General features: G+C 42.0%; 1 long non-coding RNA gene across 1 annotated transcript in view; it reads right to left on the bottom strand.

The window, feature by feature from the left end:
- Positions 1-379: 379 nt before the first annotated feature.
- The window catches only part of LOC135115344 (uncharacterized), a 20981-nt gene continuing 3860 nt past the window's right edge, over positions 380-17500 (bottom strand). Inside the window, exon 2 of the long non-coding RNA XR_010275963.1 lies at positions 380-758. This is a non-coding gene — a long non-coding RNA (uncharacterized LOC135115344). The remainder of the gene's footprint in view (positions 759-17500) is intronic.

Raw genomic sequence — 17500 nt, 5'->3', positions numbered from 1 at the left:
GGCGAGGACTGGGATCTGCAACTGACGAAGGCGCTGATGGAGGTACACGGTTGACGGTACTGACGTAGGTACTGTAGACTCTGACAAAGGTGGTGAGGGAGGCGTCGGTGAAGATGTAATTGTACTGCCGGAGAGTGGCCTGAGAAAACCACTTACGGAGAGGCTGATGAAAGAGGCACTGAAGGAGGTATCGAAGGAGGTGCTAACGGTGTACTGAAGGAGGCGCTGACGTGAGTATTGATAGAAAACACTGACGGGGATACTGGATGGAACACTGATGGCTCTACTGAAGGAGGCGGTGACGATGCTGTTGAAGGGAAGCACTAATGGAGGACACTGGATTAACCACTGAAGAAGGCGATGAAGGAGTACTGGAGAATGTGCTGAAGGAGATACTGAAAAAAGCGCTGACGGTGTACTGAAGAAAACGCTGGTGATGATAGGGAGGAAGTCACAGAAGAAGGTACTGAAGAAGGCGCTGACGATGTATACTGACGAAGACACTGACGAAGAGACGTCCACACACCTTACGCACCTGATGCCGACTAGCAGGCAGGTGAGCGGAAGCCTTCACAACACAGGTGGGAGCTCAGAGGCATGGGAGCATCACCAGCGCCACCAACAAGACCCACTAAGCCCTCCTGAAGGCGCTGACGGAGAAGGAGAGGGTGGGGTATTCAGGAGGAAGCTTTATTCTGGTTGACATCTCTTACTGGTGGTGGTGGTGATGGTGGTGGTGGTGGCGGTGCGTTCTTCACCTGAGGAAGGGAACGGTAAAATACGATTAGTGCGGTCTCCAGGTAAATTTAATCTTAAAGGAAGTAAGGGAGGAGAAGCAAGTGCAGGGAACTTGTGCTTCCTTTATTTGCTTTTTTTCTTAGTAGTGGTGGTGGTGGTGGTGGTGTCTGTCTTATCTTTTTTCCTGCGTGTGTGTGTGGGGGTGTGTGTGTGTGTGTGTGTGTGTGTGTGTGTGTGTGTGTGTGTGTGTGTGTGTGTGTGTGTGTGTGTGTGTGTGTGTGTGTTTCTGTGTGTATCTGTGTATTTGTATCTGTATCTGTGTGTGAGTGTGGTTCTCTCAATATAATAATAATAATAATAATAATAATAATAATATACTAATAATAATACTAAACGGTTTATTATTTCTCTCAATATCTGTCTATCTGTCTGTCTGTCTGTCTGTTTGTCCTCTCTCCCCTCTCCCTCTCTCTCATTAGCCTCATTAGCGAGTCTCCATTTTAGCAGTGAAATATGACTAAGTAAACATGTGTAATTACACACACACACACACACACACACACACACACACACCGCGTAGTGTAGTTGTTAGCACGCTCGGCTCACAACCAAGAAGGCAGGGTTCGAATCCCGGGCGCGGCGAGGCAAATGGGCGAGCCTCTTAATGTGTAGGCCCTGTTCATCTAGCAGCAAGTAGGGTACAGGATGTAACCCTAGGGAGTTGTGACCTCGCTGTCCCCGGTGTGTGGTGTGTCAGTGGTCTCAGTCCTACACAAAGATCGGTCACTATGAATTCTGAGCTCTTTCCGTAGGGGAACGGCTGGCTGGGTGACCAACAGACGACCGTAGGTGAATCATACATACACACACACACACACACACACTCTAATTAGTCTCTCTGCAGGTAAGTTCTACGCTGCTACAGGGTACGCTGTGGCAACAGTATCTCTCGTTTAAGAGAAATTAATTACAGCTTCCGCCAATCCTTTCTTTTTGTTACCTGTGAAAGACACCAATCAACTATCCACCCACCAAGCTGGCTATTTCACCGGCCTGCCCTTCACTTCTCAGGAGCGAAAACAGTTCGATTAATTATGCAGCAATTAATATCTCTCTTTTTTTTTTTTGTTTCCGTGTGGCTTTTTCTGTCTCTGTCTGTCTGATGGGGTCGTCAGGGATGCTCTGGTTTGATCTGGTCTCGTCTCATCTCGTCTCGTCCTCTCTCTCTCTCTCTCTCCTCTCTCTCTCTCTCTCTCTCTCTCTCTCTCTCTCTCTCTCTGAAGTAAAAATAAGTATTTTATGAACTTTTAGAATAGTAACTTTCTTTGCGTGTCTACCTGTCGCTTTCCGTATGTTTGTTTCTAGTTGTGTATCTGCACATGCGTCTGTCTGTCTATCTGTCCGTCTCTCTCTCTCTCTCTCTCTCTCTCTCTCTCTCTCTCTCTCTCTCTCCTCTCTCTCTCCTCTCTCTCTCTCCCTCTCTCTCTCTCTCTCTCTCTCTCTCTCTCCACAGCACCCAAGACTTAACCCTTCCATCCTCTATCTCACGTTCCCCTTCTGTCCAGGCGCCCGCTGATACTGGTCAAGTTTTGTCTCCAAGCTCCTGACCCCTTGTCACCACTACACTGCCGACGCTCCACGACCTCACACAAAGGCTATATTAGGCAAACAACCAGTCATACTTCAGTTCCCCCTTCACTGCTGGGACAAGAGAAAATGGAGAAGAAGGAAAGGTCTATATAGCTTTGATGATGATGGTAAAGTGTGTGTGTGTGTGTGTGTGTGTGGTGTGTGTATGGTACATAGACACACACACACAGACACACACACACACACACACACACACACACAAAGCTCTCCATATTAGGGTTTTTTTAATCTCCCTTTTCATCCGTAATAATTCCGCTTTTCCCCATCCTTCTTCTTACTCCTCCTCCTCTTCCTCCTTCTCTTTCTTCCCTTCCTCGAAACACTGATCTATATTCTATTTTCTTGTAATATGATGTTCTTCCTCTTCTTCTCCTCCTCTTCCTCCTCCCTTCTCGTCTTCTTCTTCTCTTCTTCTTTTTTTCTTTCTTCTTCCTTCTCTTCGTCCTCCTCCCTGAAGCACAATCTCCAGTTCACTTCTTGTAATTTAACATTGCTTCTCTTCCTCTTGCTTGAAACAAGGTATGGCTTCTTCCTCCTCATCCTCCTTTTCTCCTCTTCCTCATACCGATGTTCTTCCTCTTATCACTTCCTGTAATCAACCCTCTTCCCACTTCTCGTCCTCCTCCTATTTCTCCTTTTCTCATTACCCCGTCTAGACAACCTTGTAGTGGCCAATAGGTCTGTTGCTGCTTGTTTTTCCTTCTTTTTCCTTTTATACCACCATCCTCATCCGTTCTTCCTCCCTTTTCCTCCTCTTCCTCCTCCTCTCTCCCTCATTCTCAGCCTCATATTGCAGGTAACAAAAGGAACGGCAGGTAAAAATTAATCACTCACTAAATCCTATTACTGCCTTTGTCCTTGAGATACTCGAATGCAAGGGCTGTTTTCTCTCTCTCTCTCTCTCTCTCTCTCTCTCTCTCTCTCTCTCTCTCTCTCTCTCTCTCTCTCTCTCGCTCTCTCTCTCTCTCTAAGGCTCCCATGTGTTGCAATCAAGTTTACATCACGCAAGACATCTATTTTCATGTTTTCTTCAGACTCCGTTTTCTATCTCCCACCAAATCAGGGAAGAAATTCGCTCACACATGTTCTGCCTTTCAAAAAATTCTCGTACAAAAATTTCGAACAAAGGTTTAAAGATTTTCAATGCGGTGTCAGTTTTATCGTATATATATATTTTTTTTTCACAATACTTTTTTTTTTATATACAAAGATCAAACTTTTTTTTTTTATCAACAAAACATTTTCTTCACCAGTCCACTAAACTGTCACGAGGATCAGTTATTCTTTCACAGTTTTTTTTTTTTTCACGTAACTCCAAGGAAGATTTCGACAAAAGTAACAAATAATGACCAACTCCGAAAAAAAAAAAACTTTACCGATTAAGAAATAATTAGTAACCCAAGATTTTTTCAGTAATCCGAATATTTTTCACTGATACAAAACACTTTTCATTAACACAAAACACTTTTCATTAACACAAAACACTTTTCATTAACCCAAAAACTTTTCATTAACTCAAAAACTTTTCATTAACATAAAACTTTTCACTAAACCTGAAAAATTTCACTAACTCAAACCATTTCCACAAACACAAAACAATTTCACCAAACCAAAAACTTTCCATCAGGCCGAAACATTTCCATCAACAAAGCGAATCACCAAACAAACAATATCACCAACACGAAGCAAAAACCTTCCCAGAAACAAAGCGAAACTCACTAAAACAAAATTCCACGTACAAATTTCTTATCAACCCCTAGAAACCTCCACTCACAGAAAACACCCGGAACATAAACCAGAGGGGGTTATGTTGCAGGGGAGCGCTTCTCTCCCGCCAGGTACGTAACAGAGAAGAGAAGAAGACGCCCCGGGGGAGATTTATAGGTCATGAAACCCGACAACTTAAATAGCGGAGCATCGACTGTCGCGAATCCCAATATCTTATAGAGCGAGAGAGAGAGAGAGAGGAGAGAGAGAGAGAGAGAGAGAGAGAGAGAGAGAGAGAGAGTGCGCAAATGCCAACATTTTGCTGCTTGGGGAAACTTATGAAATATTATTAAACTTTTCAACTTTCTCTCTCTCTCTCTCTCTCTCTCTGTCTCTCTTACTTCTTTAGTGAAAGTGACTGAAAGAGAGGAAAAGAGAGAGAAAAAACTTTGCCTGCCTTTTAAACTATGCTAATTATCTTCACCCACAGAAAGTCTTCATTAAAACTCACCACTTATTTAATAGTGTCACCACCATTACTACCCACCACCACCACTACCACCACCACTACTACTACTACTACTATTACTACTACTACTACTACTACTAAAATCACTGTGCTGTTTCTGATTTGGGGAGATAATCATAACCTCATTCTCTCTCTCTCTCTCTCTCTCTCTCTCTCTCTCTCTCTCTCTCTCTCTCTCTCTCTCTCTCTCTCTCTACAGTCTTCATCGTACTGAAACAAATCCCTTCAACTTTTCATTTAATATCAAATGCACCTTATCTTTTTTTTTATCTCAATGACCTTTAAACTTCCCACCACATCATAACACGAGGAAGAGGAGGGAGGGTGAAGTTACATTATGAACCTTAGCAAATCCCCTTATCCCCTGAGCATCACGCCCTATGAGCCCCAATCTTACTTTACCCTTCCTTACTTTTCCCCTCTATAATCTCCCTCACTCCCCTTCACTCTGATCCCTCCTCTCACTTCATGTTCCCTCCTCTCTGATTTCCCTCAATTATTTCTTCATCTTCCAAATTTCCTCGCTCTTAGAAGATGTCTGACTTTTGAGCTGGTTAATTATGTGTGTGTGTGTGTGTGTGTGTGTGTGTGTGTGTGTGTGTGTGTGTGTGTGTGTGTGTGTGTGTGTGTGTGTGTGTGTGTGTGTGTTTTTCTCCTTTTATTCTTCTTCTTCTCCTCTTTCTCTTTCTTCTTTCATTCTGAGCCTCCTCTTGTTCCTATCCTTCCTTCTCTTCTTCCTTTCCTGCTACGATTTTTTTTGTTTTTGTTTTCTTGGTTTTCTTCTTTCTTCTCTATTCCATCATCATCATCATCATCATCATCATCTCTCTCTCTCTCTCTCTCTCTCTCTCTCTCTCTCTCTCTCTCTCTCTCTCTCTCTCTCTCTCTCTCTCTCTCTCTCTCTCTCTCTCTCTCTCTCTCTCTCTCTCTCTCTCTCTCTCTCTCTCTCTCTCTCTCTCTCTCTCTCTCTCTCTCTCTCTCTCTCTCTCTCTCTCTCTCTCTCTCTCTCACAATCCATCTTTCCTTGCCTTTCCTCCTTTCCCTTCATTTATTCCATTCCTCTTCTTGATTCTTTCCTTCCTTTTCTCCCTAGATTCTTTCTCGCAATTCTTCTCCTTTCCTTTCTTCTTTCTTTTCCTCTTGATTCTCTCTTTCCTTTCTTCTTTCATATGAGTTCTTCCAATGAATTTGAATTTGAATTTGAATATTCTTTCCTACAATCTTTCTTTCCTTTCCCTTTCTCCTTTTTTTTTCTCTCCATTATTTCTGTTCCTCTTCCTCTAGATTCTTTTCTACAGTTCCTCCTTCTCCTCTTCCTTCTCTCCTCTCCTTTTCTCCTGTTCTCCCTGTTCTTAATTTTCTCTCTTCTTTTTCTTTATCACCAGGTTTTCTAAACATTCCCTCTTACTTCTCCGCCTCCTCCTTCTCTTCCTTCTCTCCTTTCCTTTCCTTCTCTCCTTGTTTCTGATTTGCTCTCTTCTTTTTCTTCATCACCAGGCTTTCTCGACATTCCCTCTTACTTCTCTGCTTCCTTCTCCTCCTCCTCCTCCTTCTCCTCCAGTAAAAGACTTCCCGCCTCTCCTTGTTCAACACACTGCCTGCTCGTCCCTCACATGATACAACAAGCCGTGAGGAAGTTGATTCGTCTCATCCGTGACTCTCCTGCGTTAGCTATTGCTGCTGTAAAAGTGCCCCCCCCCCCTCCCTGCTGGTCTTGTCTAGTCTGCCCCTGAAGTTCTTGTTCCTGCGTTGTTCTTGCTGTGATTGAGCTGGTGAGTTTGTTTGTTTGTGTGTTTTCTGCTTCGTGTTGACTCGTGCTTCCTTTGTTGTTGTTGTTGTTGTTGTTGTTGTTGTTATGTTATTATCATCGTCATTATTATTATCATCACTATCATCGTTATTGCTGTCGTCATAATCGTTGTCATTGTTATCGTTATTGTCGTAGTGGTTATCATCATTCTGAATTATTCCGTGGTTGGTCTAAATGGATGGATGGATGGATGGATGAACGGACGCATGAACGAACGCATGAATGAACGAACAAAAGAATGATTAATGAACGAATGCATGGATGAATGAACGATCAAATTAATGAATGAACAAATGAATGAATGAATGAACGAATGAACGAATGAACAAACGAACGAACCAACGAACGAACGAACCAACAAATCAATGAGGGAATGAACCAACGAACGAATAAATAATAAGTCCAATATTTCTTTATTACATGTAAGAACCTCTGGCTAAGAAGAACAAAAAAGTCTGGGAGAAAATAAAAAAATATAAAAAAAGCCCCTTGAAGCTGCCAGTCCCCCAAGAGAGAGCGTAAAGAACGAATTGAAATTACGAGGAAAAGTCTTGCGTGAGCGGTTATAAAGAGTCGCAGTAGTGGGGGTGCGGGAAGGGGGGCGGGTGACAAGGCTCCAAGGCTCCAGCACCACAACATCACAACACCCATTCCTAGTGGCTTTCACGAGTGGGTTAAGCCAGACACCTCATCCCCTCTGGCTTTACTTTGTATATTACGTGCCCTTGTGGGATTACTGCTCTACAAGGCCATAACTCTCTCTCTCTCTCTCTCTCTCTCTCTCTCTCTCTCTCTCTCTCTCTCTCTCTCTCTCTCTCTCTCTTTTGATAATCTAATCTTTCCAACTTAATTATGAAGCAAATTTTTAGTCTAATGAGGTTTTGTTTTTGAATTTGACTCATTACACGTAAACAATAAATCAATTAGTTGTTTATGTATACTGGGAGAGAGAGAGAGAGAGAGAGAGAGAGAGAGAGAGAGAGAGAGAGAGAGAGAGAGAGAGAGAGAGAGAGAGAGAAAGAGAGAGAGAAACACGTATTCTATGTCTATTGAAAAGTGATGGAGGGGAGTTAGAAAGATAAACAAAACAAGAATATAAGCTCTGTTATTTACTGTCTGTTAAGCAATGGTGGTGGTGGTGGTGGTGGTGGTGGTGGTGGTGGAAGATGAAGACAAAAGGTAAATAATGGACATGCTTAACAATGAAGAATAATGAGGGAAATGTGGACCGCTTGCTAAACAATGGAGGAAGAAGAAAGAAAAAAAAAAAAAAAAAAACGAGGAATGAAGGTGATGATGATGATGATGATGGTGAGAAAGAGAAGGAGGAGGAGGAGGAGGAGGAGGAGTAAGAAAACAAAAATGATGATGATGCTAGTAATAGTAATAATAATAATAATAATAATAATAATAATAATAATAATAATAATAATAATAATAATAATATAATAACAAGAGAAAGAAAGAAAACGAAGAAGCAAAAGAAGAAAACCAGGCCAAAAACGAAAGAAAATAACAAGAAAGAGAGAGAGAGAGAGAGAGAAAGAGAGAAGAGAGAGAGAGAGAGAGAGAGAGAGAGAGAGAGAGAGAGAGAGAGAGAGAGAGAGAGAGAGAGAGAATTAAGTAGTAATCCTCCATTTCACATAAACCTCTCCACATCTCTCCCTTCTCTCCCTCCCTCCTTTACTTACTCTCCACTCCCTTACTCCCTCACTCCTTCCTCCTTTCTGCCTTCCTTCCTTCCTTCCTTTCTTCACTTCTCTCTCACTCCTTTCTCGTTAGTTCACTTCCTGCACTCCATTCCTTCTTCCTTTTTTTCCTTCTTTCCTTCACTTTCTTTCCTTGACTCGCTCCCTTCTTCCAACCTCTTCTTCCTTCTTTCCTTCCTTCATTTTACTTCACTTCATATCCAGCACTTCACTCCTACATCCTCCTTTCCTTCCCTCCTTCCCTCCGTCCTTCAAATCCTTCTCTCTCTCATACACAATTTATTATCTTCCTTCCTTCCTTCCTTTCTTCCTTCTTTCCTATCATTCCCTCTTCCTTCTCTCCTCTCCCTCACTCATTCACACACTGCCAACCATATTTCCTTCCTTCCTGCCTTTCGTTTCCTCTTCTCTCCTCTCCTGCACTCCTCTCCCTCTTTCAATCGGCCACTCCCTCCCTTGGCAAACTCCCTGAGCCCCGAGGATCTTAAATGTGCCTGAAATTCTGACTCACGCCCTTTGTTAGAACCGAATACTCGAGGGAGGTCGCCGTCAGATAGAGAGAGGGAGAGGGAAAGAGAGAGGGAGAGAGAGGAGGTGGGATGGGTAAGAAACGTCAAATTTGGAAGGAAAAGGAAAAGATAAGGACAAAGAGAGAGGAAAAAAGAGAGACTGGTGTTGGGAGGATGAAGAGAGGAAAGGCAGAAGAAGGAGGAGGGAAGAGGAAAGGAGAGTTACGAGAGAAGAGAGGAAAAATGAAAGGAGGATGAAGGGTGAAGGAAGAAGGGGAGGGAAGGGTCAGAAGGGAAATTAAGTAAAAAAAAAAGGGGAGGGGAGGAAGAAGGGAGAAGGAAGGGCAAGAGGAGAATGGGAAAAGAAGAAAGGGAAGCAAAAAAAGGATGATGATGATGATGATGATGATGATGATGATGATGAGGAGGAGGAGGAGGAGGAGGAGAGAAAGGAAAGTGTGTTAGGAGGAAAAATATGAATGAGAGAGAGAGAGAGAGAGAGAGAGAGAGAGAGAGAGAGAGAGAGAGAGAGAGAGAGAGAGAGAGAGAGAGAGAGAGAGAAGGGGAGAAGAGGAAGAAGGGAAATAAGGATGAAATATGAAAAGAAGCCAAGGATAAAGGAGGGATAGAGGGGGAAATAATAATAATGGAGGGAAGAGTAAAAAGATGAAGGATGGAAATAACAAACAGGAAAACTCAGAGGAAGTGAGAGAGAGAGAGAGAGAGAGAGAGAGAGAGAGAGAGAGAGAGAGAGAGAGAGAGAGAGAGAGAGAGAGAGAGAGAGAGAGAGAGAGAGAATAATGAGAAATAAAGAAGATTTAGAGAAGGAGAAACGGTAAAAAGACCTAGAGGAAAAAAGGAAGGAAGGGAGGAAAGAAGAAAAGAGTAGAAAACAATGGAAAAAGAAGGAAGGAGAGAGGGAGAGCTAAAGGAGAGTGGAAGGATGAAGAAGGAAAATAAAGAAGAAAAGGAAGAAAGAAGGAAAAACTGGAAAGAAGGAATGAAGGAAGAAAGGAAGGAAGGAAGGTTGAATCAGAAGAAAAAATAAAAGGAATGTGGAAGGAAAAGATGAAGGAGAGAGGACAGGAGGAAGGAGGGAGGGAAGGAGAAGGAGAGAGCTGGGAGAGAGAGAGGCAGGGACGGAGAAAGGGAGATGAAGGAGGGAGGTGGGAAGGTGAAGGGGAAGAAAATGAAAGAAAGAAGAGAGTAAGAGGGAGAGATGAATGGTGATGCAGAGTGAAGGAAGCAAGGATAAATGTGGAGCGATAACGAGAGAGAGAGAGAGAGAGAGAGAGAGAGAGAGAGAGAGAGAGAGAGAGAGAGAGAGAGAGAGAGAGAGAGAGAGAGAGAGAGAGAGAGAGAGAGAGGAATTTGTAGTCTATTATGCGTAACTATTAAAAGGAATCCGACCAACTTATGGAGAAGAGGAGGAGAAAAAGGAAGAGGAAAAGAAAGAGGAGGAGGAGGAGGAGGAGGAGGAGGAGATAATCCTGTGCCCTCAAGACAGAGCCTGAAATTGCGTCCAATATTCAAGATCACACGTCCTTTCCTGGCCTGAGTGAGTGAGTGAGTGAGTGAGAGAGTGAGTTAATGAGATGGATGAATTGTGCATTAGTCTATTCAGGTTTTCTTTCATTCATCCGTTCACTCGTTTATTCGTTCTTTTATTCACCCAGTCATTCATTCTTTCATTCGTCCGTTCAATTACTTCTTCATTCATTCACTCGTCCACTCATTCGCTCGTTTGTTCATTCCTTTGTTCGCCCGGTCATTATTTCTTTCATTCTTCCGTTCAGTTACTCCTTCGTTCATTCACTCGTCCACTCATTCGCTCGTTCGTTCATTCCTTCGTTCGCCCGGTCGTTCAGTTTTCCATTAGTCTGTTCAACTGTTCCTCCATTTGCTCACCAATTTGCTAACCCGCTTTTTTTATTATTTTTTTCGTTCGTTATTTCATTCGTCTGTTCAACTTGCCCTCCATTCCTTCGTTCGTATATACGCTCATAAGATCATAAGGAGCACATATCATATCACGAACAATACTGAAACTACTACCACTATCACCAGTTCACGCCTACTCGCACCCCGGCCCCCCTTGGTGCTCAAATATTTAAGTTTGCCCAGCACACTCTTCCCTCATCCAGACTCAAGCTTCCGTCCCCTTACTCCTCTCGCTTCTCCCTGGCGCATATTCGGAAACACTCTACTCTCTCACCACGACCGTTTTCCAAGGCCACAGAGATGACTGCCCGGGTTCTCAAGACTGTTTTTCCTGCTAATAATGTAGAGGTCTTGTTAATCTGTCACTAGAACCATAAAAACACTCCTAAAAACACGTGTAGCTTCAACTAGAGCCTTTTAGAATATGGTCCTCTGATAGCCAGGTTCCCCATCAACATTACCATTTCGAACTTCTTCTTCGTGCAGGTTTTGGTTCCCTCTCACATCTGGTTCTGGTTTGATGGAGGAAAGGAGGAAGTGTGGATGAAAAAGAAGGTTTGATCGTTGTTGTCTTTTAATAATTTACTGTGTGGAGGAGTGAGTGAGTGAGTGAGTGAGTGAGTGAGTGAGTGAGTGAGTGACTAATTACCTGAGTGACTAATTACCTTACTAACTAGTTAACTGACTAATTGACTTACTGAATGATTAGCTGACTGGCTGACTGGGTGACTAACTAACTAACTGTCTAACTTACTTATTGACAGATTAAGTAACTGACAGGGTGACTGACTAACTAACCAGCCAATAACCAGCGAACTAACCAACTAATTAACCAACTAATTAACTAAAGCACTGCGCAGATTTATGAATATACTAAAAATATTCTTCTCTTTCCACCAGATGAAGTTTGAGGAAGGAAATATGAGCAGGAACCCAAGGACGGCGTAGTTAGCGCCAAAATTTTCTTGACGAAGAAAAGAAAACGAGGAGAGAAAGGAAAATCTTTTGGTCTGCTTCCATTAACACAAATGATGATGATGATGATGATGATGATGATGCTGATGATGCTGATGATGATGATGGTGATGACGAAAATAATAAGAATAAAAAGATGATGAGAAAAGAAAAAGAAAAAGGAAGAAAATTAAGAAAGAAAAGAAGAAGGAAAAGGAGAAAGAGATGGAAAAGGAAAAAAGGAAAAAAGAAAAGGAAAAAGAAGAAGAAGAAGAAGAAGAAGAAGAAGAAGAAGAAGAAGAAGAAGAAGAAGAAGAAGAAGAAGAAGAAGAACGTTAAAACAAAAATAACAACAACAACAAAATCAACAACTGCAACAACAACAGTAATAATAATAATAATAATAATAATAATAATAATAATAATAATAATGATAATAATAATAATAATAATAATAATAATAATAATAATAATAATAATATTAATAATAATAATAGTAATGATAATGATAATAATAATAATAATAATAATGACACAGAAATCATGAAGGTTTATCTTCTATTTTTTTTCCTTCCATGTAAGAAATTTCCGTCCTTTTTCAGAACTCAGACACACACACACACACACACACACACACACACACACACACACACACACACACACACACACACACACACACACACACACACAGAGAGAGAGAAAAGGCTATAACATGAACACCTACCTCGGATTCAGGTAGATCAAACATTTACTTGGCATTACTCTCTCTCTCTCTCTCTCTCTCTCTCTCTCTCTCTCTCTCTCTCTCTCTCTCTCTCTCTCTCTCTCTCTCTCTCTCTCTCTCTATTATTTCTAATTCTCGGCAACCCAAGCCAGTAATTACTTTTCACCACCAGTCTTCTCTTTCCATTTACGTAACACTCACTGCACAAAATAATAATAATAAAACACACACACACACACACACACACACACACACACACACACACACACACACACACACACACACACACGGTGGTAAATATTTTTGAGGAGTTGGCTATGAGTTGATTATGATTTTCCGAGACGCGCGCATTCCTTCCTTGAAAGACTTGACGTGATAGACTTGTTCCCGCCGACACGTGACCTTGCCTCTACCTGTACCACAGAGAGAGAGAGAGAGAGAGAGAGAGAGAGAGAGAGAGAGAGAGAGAGAGAGAGAGAGAGAGAGAGAGAGAAAACAAGCTCCCCCACCCACCATAACACACACACACACACACACACACACACACACACACACACACACAATGAACGACAGACGGCGAAATTAATTAATCCAATCAGCCACCTTCCTCGCTGCAGCTCTGTAAGATTTCCTCTGAGTGGCTACCTTTTTTTTCTCTCTTCTTATTATTTTTCATCACCACATTAACGTTACCAGCGAGACACCATTTGTTCCCAACACCTGCAGAGAGAGAGAGAGAGAGAGAGAGAGAGAGAGAGAGAGAGAGAGAGAGAGAGAGAGAGAGAGAGAGAGAGAGAGAGAGAGAGAGAGGACACCATTAGGGAGAACTTAACATTTTGACAGCTTTACCCACAGAGAGTCTTAGGATGATCTATGGCAACCTTTGGGCACACTTTTCAAAGGCACCACTGAGAGGGAAAGAAGTGAAGCGACAGATTCAAATATTTCAGTATCTGCGGTTTGATTTACGTACGGTCATTGTCAAATACTAGAGGTGTTGAGTGAGCAGGTGTCATTGTCTCATCAGCAGGTAAAGTGTTAAATAAAAAAAAAAAGGGTTATAAAGTACAATATCAAGTAAGTTAAGTAGATTTGTAACTATCTATTCATCTATTTTCTATTTTTTGTTTTCCTCATTCCTATTCCGTCCACCTTCCCATTGCAAGAGTTAACGAGAGTATTCTAGCTCTTTCGTCTCCTCCTACGGGTACAGTCTTGAAATTCCTCCCAGCCTACTTCTGTATTTCGTCCCGCCTGTGATACAAACATTCCCAAGTGCCGGCTGTCACAGTGAGGACATTTCAGTATATCATTTTGTTTTTGCTTTCAGACTGTCTTATTAAAAAGAAAACGAAGACGAATAACAATAAGAGGAGGAGGAGGAGGAGAAGGAGGAGGAGGAGAAGAAGAAGAAGAAACAGAACAAGAACAAGAACAAGGAGAAGTAGTGGAAGAAAACAACAACAACAACAACAACAACAACAAGAGCCCTATAGTATATATTACCAAAGGAGAAGTTGAGGAGAACAAATAACCGTATGTGTGTGTGTGTGTGTGTGCGTGCGCTAGTCAGTGAACAGTGAGGCACAGCAGGTTATCAAGGGGGCAGGGTACGCCAGCAATATGTACACAGAATGATATTATCTCGTGCATGTATATAGACAGACACGAGCGCGGGACATCAGTGTAATAGAGTCAAGAGAGAGAGAGAGAGAGAGAGAGAGAGAGAGAGAGAGAGAGAGAGAGAGAGAGAGAGAGAGAGAGAGAGAGAGAGAGAGAGAGAGAGAGAGATTAAAGGCCGAGGAGGAAGAAACAGTGCCCACAACAGAAGACAAGAAGGATGGAAAGGAAGGAAGGGAAGGATAACTTAAGGAGAAGGAGGAGGAGCAGGAGGAGCAGGAGGAGGAGGAGGAGGAGGAGGAGGAGGAGGAGGAGGAGGAATAAAGACGGTGAATAAAGTGCTCGGGAAGAAGTAAGAATGAAGACTAATGAGAGGGAGAAAGGGAAGGAAGGAAGGCCATGAGAGAGAGAGAGAGAGAGAGAGAGAGAGAGAGAGAGAGAGAGAGAGAGAGAGAGAGAGAGAGAGAGAGAGTAATAAGAGCGCGTTTAATCTAGCACCACCATCATCACCACCACCTTATCTGCTTCTGGTGTTTGGGAGGGGACTGTATGACTCTCTCTCTCTCTCTCTCTCTCTCTCTCTCTCTCTCTCTCTCTCTCTGCGTCCCTTCCTGCTCCTCTGTGTCAGTTACTGTGCTCTCTTACCACGACTATTTACAAAGGCTACAGAGATGATCAGCCGGGTTCTCAAGACTGTTTTTCCTGTTCATAATGTAGAAACCTTGTTAATCTGTCACTGGAACCATCAAAACATCCTTAAAAACGTGTAACCTTAACTAGAGCCTTTTTTTAATGTAGTGGAGGTGTGGCGTGGAAGTGATGCAGAATACTGTGCTAAGGTATACCCATCACTCCAAGCCAAACGACACCTAATCTTATTCCTGCTGCGCCGTAACTCCATCACTACCGTATTCCTGCTTCAAACTTCACATCCTTTTTTTTCGCATTTGATTTCCTTGCTGTCCTGGGTCCGGAATGTTTGGCAGCCTTGTTCGTGTTCTCTTTCCTCTTCGTTTTCTTTTCTTTTTATTTATTTATTTATTTTCTTATTCCCTTGTGTTCAGATAAGTTCAGCCATCCTCGCTGGTCTTTCCCACAGATCTCTCTCTCTCTCTCTCTCTCTCTCTCTCTCTCTCTCTCTCTCTCTCTCTCTCTCTCTCTCTCTCTCTCTCTCTCTCTCTCTCGTTCTCTGCAGTCCTATCTATTCTTCAGTATGCTTCGTCTTCCTTTCTTCCCTTCATGTGTAAATCCATTTTTCTCCTGCCATATTCTGCTGATCTCTTTCTTTTATCACACATCAGTCAGCTATTTCTCTTCTCCTGTGTCCCCTACGTACCTTCCTCTCTTCCCTTTACTAAACATGTTGGAAAAAAAGTAAAAGTAGTAGTAGTAGTAGTAGTAGGAATAGTAGTAACAGTAGTAGTAGCAGTAGTAGTAGTATACAGGTTTTTCTTCCATTCTCACCTTCACTGCTAGCTATGTTTCTTTTCTTGATAGGATTAAGACACGCCATGAATTTAGCTAACATACTCTTTCGTCTCCCTCTCCTCTCAACTTCAATACGTCTATTTACTCAGTCTCGCCCTTATTGCGTGGACTTTGTGAGGACATCTGGTGGTGATCGTTTTAATTTGCTATTGAGTCTCGGATTGTCTCTTTCTTCATTCCTCTACCTTTCATTAGCATCTGGGCTTGTCACGAATTTACGACCTTATCTCCGCACAAAGGCTCTTCTTATGGGCTTTCTTCCTGTCTCTGTATGTATTAGCCTCATCTCAAGTACCCTTCCTGCGTGATTTATAGCAGGGATAAGAATGTGGGAAGATGCGAGGAGCCATCAGACCTACACGTGGCAGCTCCTGTACAAGATATGCTCAAGACATGCTCAGCTGTCTCCATCGATCATTTCCATCCGTACCGTGAGGTGGGTTCTGTTGCATTGTATATTATTCTTTGTATACGAGGGAGTCTGGTCAAGGGCAACAGATAAGCTTAAAAAGAAAATGGGACATTGAACACTGAATAAAAAGGCACTTTGAGAGAGAGAGAGAGAGAGAGAGAGAGAGAGAGAGAGAGAGAGAGAGAGAGAGAGAGAGAGAGAGAGAGAGAGAGAGAGAGAGAGAGAGAGAGAAGACCCACTGAAACTAACAATGTATCCAATGAAAGAAAAAAAAGGACCACTGGAAGCTAAAATAATAATAATGATGATAATAATAATAATAATAATAATAATAATAATAATAATAATAATAATAATAATAATAGTAACAATAATAATAAAAAGGCCCACTGAAAGACTGAAAGATGCCCATTGGAAGATGAAAAAAAGACCCACTGTAAACTTTACAAAATAATTCGTTTAAAAAAAAGGCAACTGAAACCTAAAAAAAGAGAGAGAGAAAAAAAAAAAAAAGGTTTTCATTCCCATTAACTTTTTGTTGTGACGAATGGATCACTCAAAAGGCAAATTAGATTACGTATTTGTCAGGCCACACTCAGAAGTCTGCCTTTACCTCGCGTCCTCGCTGTCATTTATACTTGTAATGAGTTGAATTGAATTGCATGGAGTTGGAGGACCCGAGGAAACAAGTGACTCTGTAGTGCTAATGAGGGAAGCCCTTGAGTGTGTGTGTTAGTTAGTATTACTGATTACAATATGTGGGACCGCAAGTACTATGAGATTCGCGGGGTCCTGAGGCGCATGGGTTCGAATCCTGGTTACGTCCGAGGTTAGGAAGGGCATCCACTGCAAAACTCAAAGTCATTATTCAGGCACCTTCATTATGAGGCACCATCCTACCCCTGATACACCTTATAGACTAAGGAAACAAGACGTAAAAGTGAAAAAAAGAGAGCTCAAATATGTGAGGCTGAAGTGAAAAGCGTAGGGGAGAATAAGGGAAGCTGCAAGGAGCCATCGGGTCCCCACGTGGCAGTCCCTGTATAAAAGATGGCGATCTGTTTCCACTCATCACCCCCATTCATGCTACGAGGTGGACGGTATTGTTTGTTTACTCTTTATGTGGGAGGGAATCTGGTGAAGGCCAAGTGTGTGTGTGTGTGTGTGTGTGTGTGTGTGTGTGTGTGTGTGTTTCTCTCTTAGCAGACAACATTCTGAGCCACCTCCTCTTCACACTCAGTTAAGCATCTTTTGTTGTCGCGTCTCCAACTTTTCTGGTTTCCTTATTTTATTTTTTTCTTATTTTACTGTCTTTTATTTCTCTCCTTTAGCTGCAATAATAATAATAATGATAATAATAATAATAATAATAATAATAATAATAATAATAATAATAATAATAATAATAATAATAATGATAATAATAATAATAATAATAATAATAATAATAATAATAATAATAATAATAATAATAATAATAACAACAACATTACAGTCCAAGAGAGAGAGAGAGAGAGAGAGAGAGAGAGAGAGAGAGAGAGAGAGAGAGAGAGAGAGAGAGAGAGAGAGAGAGAGACAGAGAGAGAAACATGAAGTGAAAGAATTTGATATGTGTGTGTGTGTGTGTGTGTGTGTGTGTGTGTGTGTGTGTGTGTGTGTGTGTGTGTGTGTGTGTGTGTGTGTGTGTGTGTGTGTGTGTGTGTGTGTGT

This window comes from Scylla paramamosain, chromosome 29, assembly GCF_035594125.1.
Source record: "Scylla paramamosain isolate STU-SP2022 chromosome 29, ASM3559412v1, whole genome shotgun sequence".
NCBI classification, from domain to species: domain Eukaryota; kingdom Metazoa; phylum Arthropoda; class Malacostraca; order Decapoda; family Portunidae; genus Scylla; species Scylla paramamosain.
This window is presented reverse-complemented; position numbering and strand designations above follow the sequence as displayed.